This window comes from Delphinapterus leucas, unplaced genomic scaffold, assembly GCF_059928025.1.
Source record: "Delphinapterus leucas isolate spDelLeu-1000000601 "Yukka" unplaced genomic scaffold, BTC_Dleu_Yukka2 spDelLeu_asBTCV2_sq25, whole genome shotgun sequence".
NCBI classification, from domain to species: domain Eukaryota; kingdom Metazoa; phylum Chordata; class Mammalia; order Artiodactyla; family Monodontidae; genus Delphinapterus; species Delphinapterus leucas.
Window position 1 is genome coordinate 4910967 of NW_028322234.1, and position 14032 is coordinate 4924998.

A 14032-nucleotide genomic window follows, 5' to 3' on the forward strand; every position below is an offset into this window, starting at 1 on the left:
TTTCCAAAACCTCATTTGAATGGTTGGCTCAAATTCTAGAAGACAAAAGTATCCTGATTTCTGTCCCGAGGGCTCTGAGTTTGGATGGGAGATTCGAAGAGAAGAGGGTAAGCAATACTCTGGAATTACTGCTGCATTCGGTGGCTTTATTCCTGGTGCTTATGTTAAATCTTAATGTAAAGATTGTGGTGTGATTTTTATAACTTTGTATAGCTGTCTGCTTTTCAACCAATGTGTGTGTCATTCAGGCCTCATGGGCCTGAAGAGATTGGCCTTAGCTGAGTATTTCGTGTTTTAATAATAATAACACGACCTTCCACTCAGTCATTTTATTAACAGGCCCTCCCACTGCTTCACAGTGAGGTCCTCAGTGTGGATTAGAAAATGTGTCTGTAAAACCACATGAAATCATGAACTGACCACAGCCCCTGACATTAGCAGGGCTCTTACTATCTACACATTAGAGCATTAACTTCTTAGAATGTTAATTTGGAACCTGGGCTCAAAGAAAGAGAGAAAGAAAGGAAGGAAGGAAGAAAATATTTTGAAATAATTGTAGATTCACATAAAGTAGCAAAGAAATGTACAGGGAGGTCTCATGTACCTTTCACCTGCTCTCTCCAATGATGACATCTTGTATAAGTATAGTGCAGTAACAAAACTGGAAATTGATATTGGTACAACCCATAGAGTTTTCAGATTTCTCCATATCTCTATATAGCAATTTTTTTCCCCAGCACATTCATTTTCTCATTCTTTATTTACACTGGAATCAGCTCACTATTTAAACTTATATAATTTGCATTAATTTAAAATGTACATCTTTTTTTTTCAATAACAGAAGTAAAACTTTAATTCACTAATTTGTGGAAACTAAACAATACAATCTTAAACAACCAGTGGATCAATGAAGAAATCACAAGGGAAACTGCAGAACACTTAGAGACAAATAAAAATGAAAACACAGCACACCAAAGCTGCATGTTTTTTCAATGTCATGATTGAACATTGTCTATTAGGCTACCCAAGATTTAAATTTACCTAGTTCTCAAGGGGCATGATTCTTTGTTTGACTCACTACTTCTTATTTTTTTTTAAGGGGACAGTGGAGGATCTAAGAGATGGCACCGGGCCACAGTCGACCCCCAGTGACAGATAACAGCTGCACTGCTGCCCCTTCCTGCGCCAGGACCTGATATATAGCAATTTTATCACATGTGTACCTTCATGTAAGTGTCACAATCAAGATACAGAACTGTTCCATCACCACAAGACTCCCTTGGGCTACTCTTTTATAGCCACATACAACCCCTCTAATTTCTCCTGTCTCCCATCCCTAACCCCTGGCAACCACTAATCTATTCTCTGTCTCTAATTCTGTTGCTTCAAGAATGCTATATAAATGGAGTAAGACAATATGTAGCCTCTAGAGATTGGCTTTTTTACTCTGCATAATTGCCTTGGGATCCATTCCAGTTATATCAATAGGATTTCTTTCTTTTTTAATTGCTGAGTAATATTCTATGGTATAAATGTACCACAGATTGTTTAACCATTCACCTGTTTACTTTTACGCCTAGTCTGTTGAATGTTTTTATCATAAAAGTGTACTAAATTTTGTCAAATACTGTTTCTGTAGCAATTGAGATGATCATGTGATTTTCCCTCCCTTAATTCTGTTAATGTGGACAACTTTTTAAAATATTAAGTTTTGATAAGTTCTTTATTTAGTCCAGCTACAAGTCCTTTGTCAAATATGTGGTTTGCAAATATTTTCTCCCCAACTAATCTTTTAGTCATTGTTGTTGCTATCCTTTTTGCTGCTTGCCTTTTTTTTTTTTTTGAGGTAACATTGGTTTATGGCATTATATGTTTCATGTGCAACATTGTATTTCTACTTCTGTATACACTACATTGACAAAGGGGCAAAAACAATTCAATTTCTCAGAGAAAGGACAGCCTTTTCAACAGATGTTGCTGGAGCATCCATAGGCAAAAGCATGTATGTTCTGCTCTCCCTGGAATTTCCTCCACTCAAGTCTCACTGGCCTCCCTTCCGTTCCTCCAATAGAGCAGGCGGATGCAAGGCTTGCTCTTACCTCCTCATATAATACTCTCGCCAGGTATATTCCACCTTGTTCCCTTACCTGCTCCTCACCTTCTTAGCTAGGCCTTCCTCCACATCTATTTTGAGTTGAAATCCTTTTTTCCTTCTCATTCCTAACCTGCCTTATGTTTTTCATTGCACTAAACACCATTGGGCATGCTACATTTAATTCACATGAATTTTGTTATGCTCCTAATTTCTCGACTAAAACCTATATTCACTGATGCCACTTTTGCACATGGTGGGATCTCAGGCTCTTAGGACAGTGCCTGGCATATATTTTGTTCTCAGCACATATTTGTTGAATGAGTAATTGTATTATGCAAAACAATTCAAGAAATTATTCTGGCATCTCACATGCTCATTTCTTGCACTGTAACTATGGGTGTTTAGTTAGCGAGCTCATTTTTCTTCCTAGAAATGACACCATAAAACAAGTCACCTTTTGGGGAAAAAAACGACTCAACATCCCCTCTCCTCCCTGCCTCTTTACCTGCATCTCTCTCCACTCATCCTCTGTCTTCCTGCTTTAGAAAACTCGTCAACCCATCACTGTGGCCCCCCAATCCAGACAGAGGGAAAGAGAAAAGAAAAAGGTCAATGAGATACTAAGTTAAGAAACAGGGAGAAGTAGATCAAGGGAAGAGGACTGGAAGAAAGAGTGAGAATAGGCATAACACTAGAAGATATATGCCCACCCCCTCATCCCCGCAAAAGAAAATAAAAACTAACAGAGGCAGAAAATAACAGGAAGAGAAAATGCTGATAAATAGAAATGCAAAATGACCAGCAATCAGTAATAGGAACTTCAAAAAGGAGAGAGGCGGGTAACAGGTAAAGACCCTCACCTAAAGGTGGGTTCCCTGGAAGAAAACAAACTCAGCAAATACCCTGTGAAGGAGATTCCAGCCTCAAAATCATTTCATCCTCCTTTCTTTGTTTGCACTTACTGGGTCAGAGGGGTCAGGGAGGAGCCCCCCAGCTCTGACCTTCCTCAGCTCCCACCAACCTCTCAGCCCAGCTGTGGGTGTCCACGTCACCCTCAGCCTCCCTGTGACTCTCTAGCTCAGACAGTGGGCCTCAGACAGACAACAGCCTCCTCTCAGCAAAAGGGGTGTGGAGAAAGTGAACTTAGTCAAGGAGACGGTGGTGGGCAGATGGGGACAGAGCCAGGACCCGTGTATCTGAGCCCACTCCCTGATTCCCATCCACCTTCCACGGGCTGCCTCCCAGCCTGGGTTGCAGAACTGTCCCCCGCTGCCCATGCAGGTGCTTAACACTGAACCTGAGTGAGGAAGGTAAAGCTGTGAAGTCCCAGGGGACCCACAAACTCCAGCCCTGGAGCAGAAGCTCCCAAGTTTATAATTAAAGAAAACCAAACAGGGAGCTTGGGGACAGGACCAGAAGAAGGGCCAGTGGGACAGTGTGGGGAAATCTGGTCATGGGAGGGGCACAGGGCACAGGAATGGGGGGCAGGTTTCTTGGTGCTCTACCCCCCACCACAGACACATTTCAATGGTTCCCCAGTGACCTCCCAGGCCCACATGGGGTCTTTACCTGTGACTGCCCCAATTGGCTCTCCCTGCACTGCGCCATCCACACCTGTCCTTTTCCTGCCCTGTGAAGTCAGCCTGCGTCTACTGGAGGCCTATGGTATGCAGAGCACTGGGTGAGATGTTGCACTTGAATCAAAAGTGGGAACTGAACACAATTCTGTCCCTCCTAGTGGGAGGGAAAGAAAAGCACCCATCTTTGAGAGAGTCAGATGGTGGCATGGGAGCTGGGTGTCTTCCCAAACCCTGTTAGATGTTTATTTAAGCTCAGTGCCCTTCATGTTTTTCTGTGGACAATCCTGTGGTCTAGTTATTATGCCTGTTGTCCCAGCGTAATCATGGATAGCACTCCCTTTCACTCTCAAGAGTGTCTCATGTTGAATGATAACTTTTATGGTTTCTCAATTTTTGGCTTTATGTCCTATAGAATTAATTAATTTTCTCACTGACCAATATGGTGGCATTTTATCTGCCAAATGGCTAAGTCACCAAACTTGTTTCTTCTTAATCCTTATATTTTCAGGTGTCTGTAGTATAAGCTCAGACAGTGGCTTTTTTTGTTTGTTTGTTTGTTTGTGTTTTTTTATAATGCAAGTACCTGACTTAAGTTTTGATTGCCACTTCTTTGAAGTCATCCACTTCAAAGAAGACTGTGTGGAATGAACACATTGCCAGCCATGTTGCCAGACAAAGAGTCAGAGCCTGGCTGCCTCTCCCCACTGAGGCTCCTTTGTTTTAGACATCCTGGTTGATTTCAATAATTGGCCATTTGGGCTGCTTGGTTTTTTTTCTCTTCCTGTGATTTAAATTCATAGTCTTATGTTTAAATTAACTAATGAAGAGTGATCCCCTAAAGTCCTAGCTCCCCATCCTTGACCCCTGTAAAAGCAGGACCCCAGGCCCACTCTCTTTCTTTCTCTTTCTCTACTTGCTGTCTCACTGTGTGGTCCCAGGTGTGTTGTGTATGTAATAAACCTCTATTTTTTCAAAGTTTCCTGATGGCTACTGCTGAAGGGTATGTTGCAATCATAATAGGAACCACAAGGGCTGGTCCAGCCACAGCATTGGTTATTGATAAGATGAGACCATCATAAAACAGTGTCTTTGTTACAGGTTTTTTTTATGTACCCCTTTGTGTGCTCTTGCTTCCAGCTCCTTCAGCTGGAGGCAAGGAACACATTGAGGGGGATGCTTAGAGGGAGAGGCAGGAAGACCAGAGAACAGAGAATGGAATTGGGTTCTAGCAAATTGGTTTTCAGCACATTGGCTGCTGAGGACATGACTTAGAGCATTTACCACTCTTCTCCCTTTTCAGCCTATTCCTCTTATCCTCTTTATACATCTGATGGTTTTCAATGTCCACACTTTTGCTCAAACCATATTTCCCCATTGGAGATTACAGTCAGCCCTCTGTATCTCTGGGTTCTGGATCTGCAGTGTCAACCAACCATAGATTGAAAGTATTCAGGAAAAAAAAACAACTCCAGAAAGTTCCAACAAGCAAAACTTGAATTTGCCATGCACTGGCAACTATTCACATACCATCTACATTGTATTAGGTTAAGTAATATTATGATGATGATTTACAGTATGTGGGAGGATGAGCACAGGTTATATGCAATTTAACCGTTTATAAAAACGACTTGAGCCTGCAGAGGTTTTGGTATCCACTGGGGAGAGGGGATCCCGGAGTAAATCCCCCATGTATACCTGGGGACGACTGTACTATGTCTGTTTCCTCTAGTCTTCCTCGGTCATTACTAATTCTCCAAAATCGAGCTTGAGCACATCTTCTCCTTTCAAACTACCCCAAAACTCAATCCACCATGATTTCAGCCTCCCACGAATCACTGCAAGCCTACTGTCTACATCCTGGGAAACATATACTGTATTGCCATGTGACATCTCCTATATTACCATTCATTATACTGAACAGGCTCCAGTTGATCTTGTACAAACAAGGAAACGCCTTTATTTTTGTACAACCACTGCTTTTAAATAGGACATCTCAATTCTTTCATCCCCATTTTTTCATGCTATCTCATGCATATTCGAGTTGGGTGGTTAGACTAAAGCTCATTTAAGTATTCTAAATCCAGTCCATTAAAAATCAGACTTGAATCAAGATAGATTGAGGCTTGAAGACCCACAGTAGGGAAGCGAGAAAAGTCTATTAATAGCAATTATTCCTTATCTTTAAAAATTCTAAAGGCTATAGATGTAGTCTTTTCTCAAATAATTTTTTTCTCAAATAAATTACAAGGAAGTCTGAACTGATACCTTCTTTTTTATTTTGAAAACTACCTCGAATAAATAGAAGTATTCTGTTTTACTTTAATGCGTAAGTGTAATTTTCTAAAATAATTTTTCAAGTGTCTGAGGGTATTCAAATTACTCCCCCAAACTTTAAACACTATAAAGACAGCAGTAACTGTGACATAAATGTCCATGAGATGTCAATATCAATATTTCTCTGTTAGAAATTCTTTTAAAATGTTCATTCTATTTTTTTTAATTTCCTTATCTTTTAGAGAAACACACTAATATATTTACATGTAATGAAGTTATATGATTCCTGAATTTTTGTTTCCATATAATCCACAGATGAGGGAGGCAGGGAGAGGTGGGTGGGAGAGCAGATGAAACAATATTGGCCATTAGTTGATAATTGTCAAAGCTAGGTGATAGGTACATGGACATTTATTAAACCATTCTCTCTAACTTCATACGTGTCCAAATTTTTTTCATAATAACAAAAATTGAAAGCTCACTAAAGGTGGTCTGATCAAGTTATAATATAGCCACACTATGGAGTACTATACAACTGTAAAAAACAACACAAAGCATTTCTATCTGCTATGCTGAAGTGATCTTCAGGATATAATGTTGAGTGCAAAACAGTGTACATAGTATGCTATCTCTTGTGTAAGAAAGGAGGATAATTATATATATGTATATATATACATTTGTTTATATTTTCAAAATTGAAAAATGAATGGATAACCAAAAACTAATAAAAATGTGTTTCATATAGGAAGAAGGAAGAAATTTTGGAGAAGACAGAGATAGAAACTAGGCATCTTTGAATGTACTTTTGTTTATAGTTTGGGTTTTGGCAAATGTTTCACACAATTAAAAATAAACATTAAATAAAGAAGAAAAAATTTCTAGCTATAGTGGAGTAATTTGTATTAGAGCAGCTTTCACAATGAGAACAATTATAGAAGTTGGATAAAATACAAGAAAGCAAAATTTTTTGAAGGCATCATAACAATAGCAAAGCAACCATGACCTGAGAGGCTGAGGTCCCAGATAGAAGGGAAGTATTTTGAGATGAGTTGGATGTTCTGTGGTGCTTTTTCTTTCAAGGAATTTGTTGATTTAAGCAGCAAAGGGTCTAATGGCTGGAAAGCTGAGCAGAGCTTTCAGTAATCTCATAGATCTGGGAGAAAAAAATTGGAGTTCAAAGCCCTCAAAAACATCCCAAGTTTCCAGCTAAGACCACAGAAGGACTATACCCTAGGAATAATAATTAATCAGAAATAGACAAATTCTCATACATACTGACCCAGCTTCCTTCAGGTCATTCATAGGCTAGATTAAAATCTGCTGACAATTTAGGTGCATGACAGAAGGAAAACATTATCATCCAGAGCTTCAGACTATCTCTTAATATGTAATTCACAATGTTTTCCATTCAAGAAAAATACGAGGTATTCCAGGGCAAGGATAAAATGACCAAAAATCAAGAGAGAAGAAAAAGAAACAAACTCAAAGGAGATCCATATATTGACATTACCTTTTAGAGACTTTAAAATAACTATTATTATTATATTCAAGAGAAAAGAAAAGAAGATGGATAATTTCACCAGACAGGTGTAATCTATGAAAACATTCAAATAAAACTCTAGAATGAAAAAAAAATCAAAAACTAAACTAAGAACTTAATAAATGGATTTAGGAGCAGTTCAGACACAAGTGAGGAGAGCAGTAGGTCAATAGAAAAATCAAGGCTGAAACACAGAAAAAGAACATAAAATATGGGAAAGAGCATGAGAAACATATGGACTCAGTGAGGTCTAACTTAAATGTAACTGGAGTCTCAAAAGCAGAGGGGAAAAAGAGAATAGGGCAGAAACAATATTTGAAAAAAATAGTGGTAAAGGTATTTCCAAAAGTGATGGAAAACCTCAAGTCATAGAAGCTCTATTTGTCAAAAGCAAGGTGAATAAAAAGAAATACATAGTGTAAACTGTGGATAATCAAAACAAAAATAGAAAATTTAACAGCATCCATTAAAAAAGACAGATTACATTAAGAAGTGCAATAAGAAGACTAAGAGTTGCCTTTTACAAAAAATAATGGGTAAAGTGTTCTGAGGTCCTCATGTTAAGCAGGAAGTAGCAAAAATATTTATTTGGATTAGACAGTAGTAATCAAGTATGCCAGAAGTTATTAGAGAAAAAGAAAAGAATGAAAAATATTACCTAATTAATAATAATAATAACAATAATAATAAGGCAGGGAGAAATTAGTACAAGTGGAACAAGTGAAAAACCAAATAGTAAGATTATGAGTTTAAACTGAAATATATCAGATATTGTTAGGGGCTGAATTGTATCCCCCCTATATTCATACATTGAAGCTCTAACCCCCAAGTACCTCAGAATGTGACTATATTTGGAGATAGAGCCTAATAAATGTGATTAAGTTAAAATGATGCTATTAGGGCAAGTCCTAATCCAATCTGAGTGGTGTCCTTATTAAAAAGAGGAAATTTAGACACACAAAAGAGACATGAGGGGCAAAAACACACAGAGGAAAAAACGTAGTGAGAAGGCAGCCATCTGCAAGCCAAGGAGAGAGGCCTCAAAAGAAACCAAACCTGCTGACATTTTGATCTTGGACTTCTAGTCTTCAGAACTGTGAGAAAATAAATTTCTGTTGTTTAAGCCACCCACTCTGTGGTACTCTGTTATGGCAGCCTTAGAAAACTATCACAGACATCATACTAAATGTAAGTGGACTAAATATGTCAAAAAATGATGAAAATTGTCAGGCTCAATTTTTAAAAAAGCATAAACTGTATACAAAATATTCTCTTAAAATTAAGGGTATTAACAGTATAAAGCAAAAGAATGGACAAATACATGCTATGCCAACAATGTAAGAAAATGTTGATGAAACTATGTTAATATCAGGCAAAACACACATTAAAGTAAAAAGCAAAGCTAGAGATATAGTGGGATATTCCATAAAAGGGCCATTCAACCAGGAATGTAAAATAATTTAAAATTTATATGTACCTCAAGCAACTATATGCCAATAAAATGGCCAAACTGGAAGAAATGGACACATTCTTAGAAAGGTACAATCTCCCAAGTCGGAACCAGGAAGAAATAGAAAATATGAATAGACCAATCATAAGTACTGAAATTGAAACTGTGATTTAAAATCTCCCAAAAAACAAAAGTCCAGGATCAGATGGCTTCACAGGCAAAGTCTATCAAACATTTAGAGAAGAGTTAATACCTACACTTCTGAAACTATTCCAAAAAATTGCAGAGGAGGGAACACTCCCAAACTCATTTTATGAGGCCACCATCACCCTGATATCAAAACCAGACAAAGATACCACAAAAAAAGAAAATTATAGGCCAATGTCACTGGTTAACATAGTTGCAGAAAGCCTCAACAAAATACTAGCAATCTGAATCCAATAATACATTAAAAGGATCACACACCATGATCAAGTGGGATTTATCCCTGGGATGCAAGGATTCTTCAATATCTGCAAATCAGTCAGTGTGATGCACCACATCAAGCAAATTGAAGAATAAAAACCATATGATCATCTCAATAGTTGCAGAAAAATCTTTTGACAAAATTCAACACCTGTTTATGATAAAACTCTCCAGAAAGTGGGCATAGAGGGAACCTACCTCAATATAATAAAGCCATATGACAAACCTACATCTAACCTCATACTCAATGGTAAAAAGCTGAAAGCATTCCCTCTAAGATCAGGAATAAGACAAGAATGTCCACTCTCACCACTTATACTGAACATAGGTTTGGAAGTCCTAGCCCAGCCAATTAGAGAAAAAAAAGAAATAAAAGGAATCCAAATTGGAAAAGAAGAAGTAAAACTGTCACTGTTTGCAGATGACATGATACTATACATAGAAAATCCTAAAGATGTTACCAGAAAACAGCTAGAGCTCATCAATAAATTTGGTAAAGTTGCAGGAAACAAAATTAATACACAGAAATCTGTTGCACTTCCATACACTAACAATAAAAGATCAGAAAGAGAAATGAAAGAAACAATCCCTTTTACCATTGCATCAAAGAATAAAATACCTAGGGATAAATGTACCTAAGGAGACAAAAGAATAAAATACCTAGGGATAAACGTACCTAAGGAGACAAAAGACCTGTACTCTGAAAACTATAAGATGCTGATGAAAGAAATCAAATACAAAACAAACAGATGGAAAGATATACCATGTTCTTGGATCGGAAGAATCAATATTGTTAAAATGACTATACTACCCAAGGCAATCTACAGATTCAATGCAATCCCTATGAAGTTACCAATGGCATTTTTCACAGATCAAAAAAATCTTAAAATTTGTATGGAGACACAAAAGACACTGTATAGCCAAAACAATCTTGAGAAAGAAAAACAAAGCTGGAAGAATCAGACTCCCTGACTTCAGACTACACTACAAAGCTATAGTCATCAAAAAAGTATGGTACTGGCAGAGAAACAGAAATATAGATCAATGGAACAGGATAGAAAGTCCAAAAATAAACCCACACACCTATGGTCAATTAATCTATGACAAGAGAGGCAAGACTACACAATGGAGAAAAGACAGTCTCTTCAATAAATGGTGAGGGGAAAACTGGACAGGTACATGTAAGAAAATGAAACGACCATTCTTTAACACCGTACATAAAAATAAACTCCAAATGGATTAAAGACCTAAATGTAAGACTGGATACTATAAAACTCAGAAGAAAACATAGGCAAAACACTCTTTGATATAAATCACAGCAACATCTTTTTCAATCTGTCACCCAGAGTAATGGAAATAAAAACAAAAATAAACAAATGGGACAGAATTTAATTCAACAGCTTTTGCAAGCAAAGGAAGCCACAACAAAATGAGAAGACAGCCCACAGGATGGGAGAAAATATTGCCAAATGATACTATGGACAAGAGATTAGTCTCCAAAATTTACAAACCACTCATGCAGCTCAATATCCAAAAAACAAACAACCCAATCAAAAAATGGGCAGAAAACCTAAATCGACATTTCTCCAAAGAAGATATGCAGATGGCCAAGAGGCACAAGAAAAGATACTCAACATTGCTAATTATTAGAGAAATGCAAATCAAAAGTACAATGAGGTATCACTTCACAACAGTCAGAATGGCCATGATCAGAAAATCTACAAACGATAAACGCTGGAGAGGGTGTAGAGAAAAGGGAACCCTCCTTCACTGTTGGTGGGAATGTAAATTGGTACAGTCACTATGGAGAACAGGATGGAGGTTCCTTAAAAATCTAAAAATAGAGCTACAGTATGAGCTACAATCCCACTCCAGGACATATATCTGGAAAAAAACATGGTTTGAAATGATACATGCACCCTAATGTTTATTGCAGCTCTGTTTACAATAACCAAGACATGGAAGCAACCAAAATGTCCATCAGCAGATGAATATATAAAGAAGATGTGGTACCTATATACAATGGAATATTGCTCAGCCAAAAAAAGAATGAAATACTGCCATTTGCAGCAACATGGATGGACCTGGAGATTATTATATCAAGTGAAGTAAGTCAGACAGAGAAAAATAAATATCATATGATATTGCTTGTATGTGGAATCTAAAAAAAATGATACAAATGAACTTATTTACAAAACAGAAACAGACTCACAGACTTAGAAAATGAACTTACGGTTATGGGGGGAAGTGTGGAGGGGTGGGATAGATTGGGAGTTTGTGATTGACACGTACACACAGCTATATTTAAAATAGATAAACAATAAGGACTACTGTAAAAATTTTTAAATAAAAAATTTTTAAAAACTAAAAAAATTAAATGTATGTAACAATGTGGCCTTATATAAAGGGAAACTTGAAAGAACTAAACGTGGAAATAGACAAATTCACAGCATAATGTGAGATTTTTGCACACATGTCTTAGTAACTTTAGAATACAGTAACAAAAATACCAGTAAGGATATGGAGGATTTGAACAACTAGAGTAACAACTTGACCTAGTGGACATAAGTAGAAAATTGTACCCAACTACCACAAAATACACATTCTCTTCAACTGCATGCCCAACAGTTGTCAAAATTGATCACATGCTGTTCCATAAAGCAAGTCTTGACATATTTCAGAGCCTTGAAATCAGACAGATTTCAATATTCTTCTAGTATTATACTAGAAATTAATTGACAAATAGACAAAACTAGAAAATCCATTTATATGTATTATGAAAAATTAGTAAACAGAAAACTCAATAAAATAGAGCTGTGAGACAAGAAGGGGGAGCTCTCATGCCCTTCCATGATAGCAGAGCCCAACAGGAAGAAGAAAAACTTCTTTACTGACAAGGACTCAGCAGATGAAAAGCTGTGGATTCTGTTTGCTCTACCCCTCCCAACTTGTGACCACCTGGAGAGGTGGGATAGGGAGGGTTGGAGGGAGACCCAAGAGGGAAGGGATATGGGGATATATTTATACGTATAGCTGATTCACTTTGTTATACAGCAGAAACTAACACAACATTGTAAAGCAATTATACTCCAATAAAGATGTTAAAACAAAAAAAGGTTCTCCTTCCCTTGCGTTAGGGCACTTGCATATGGCTCCCCATGGTAGCAGACCTTGAATTGCAATTTTCTGCTGATCCTGAATAAATCCATCTTTGCTGGAGAAACATCTGGAGTCTATTTGTTTCAGGTCAACAGTATATTCGTATATATGGAAATTAAGGGATAAGCTTCTAAGTAACCCACGAGTTAAATAAGAAATTACCATGGAAATTTTAAAATATTTTGAAAAGAGAGATAACAAAGATATGACATGACCAAACTTGTGGAATATAGGTAAAGCCATGCTTAGTGGGAAATTCATAACTTTAAATGGATATATTTAAAAATGAAAAATGGATATATTTAAAAATGAAAAAATGAAAAAAATCAACTGTCTAATTTCCATCTCAGGAAGTTAGCAAAGAAACACTACATATATAAAAATCTCTGGTATACATTATATATATTTTAAAATAAAAAACTAAAAATTAGAAAATCAAGGTGTAGAACAGTGTTTATAGTGTTCTAACTTTTGTGTAAACATGGGGAACGAATTCATGTATGTACAGTTTTTAAATGCACAAAATATCCCCAGAAAGATACATTCGATACTTGGGAGAGAATTTCACTCTACACCACCCCCCTTTGTTTTTATTGGGGTATAGTTGTTTTACAATGTTGTATTAGTTTCTACTGTACAGCAAAGTGGAGTTCCCTGTGCTATACAGCAGGTTCTCATTAGTTATCTATTTTATACATATTAGTTAGTGTATATATGTCAATCCCAATCTCCCAGTTCATCCTACCCCCCAACCCCCTTTCCCCCCTTGCTGTCCATATGTTGTTCTCTATGTCTGTGTCTCTATTTCTGCCTTGCAAACTGGTTCACTTGTACCATTTTTCTAGATTCCACATATATGCATTAATATACGATATTCATTTTTCTCTTTCTGATTTACTTCATTCTGTATGACAGTCTCTAGGTCCATCCACGTCCCTACAAATGACCCAATTTTGTTCCTTTTTATGGCTGAGTAATATTCCATTGTATATATGTACCACAACTTCTTTATCCATTTGTCTGTCGACAGGCATTTAGGTTGTTTCCATGAGCTGGCTAATGTAAATAGTGCTGCAATGAACATTGGGGTGCATGTGTCTTTTTGAGTTATGGTTTTCTCTGGGTATATGCCCCATAGTGGGATTGCTGGGTCATATGGTAGTTCTATTTTCAGTTTTTTAAGGGACCTCCATACTGTTCTCCATAGTGGCTGTATCAATTTACATTCCCACCAACAGTGCAAGAGGGTTCCCTTTCTTCACACCCTCTCCAGGATTTATTGTTTGTAGACTTTTTTTAACATCTTTATTGGGGTATAATTGCTTTAGAGTGGTGTGTTAGTTTCTGCTGCATAGCAAAGTGAATCAGCCATACATATCCATACATCCCCATATCTCCTCTGTCTTGCATCTCCCTCCCACCCTCCCTATCCCACCCCTCTACATGGTCACAAAGCACCGAGTTGATCT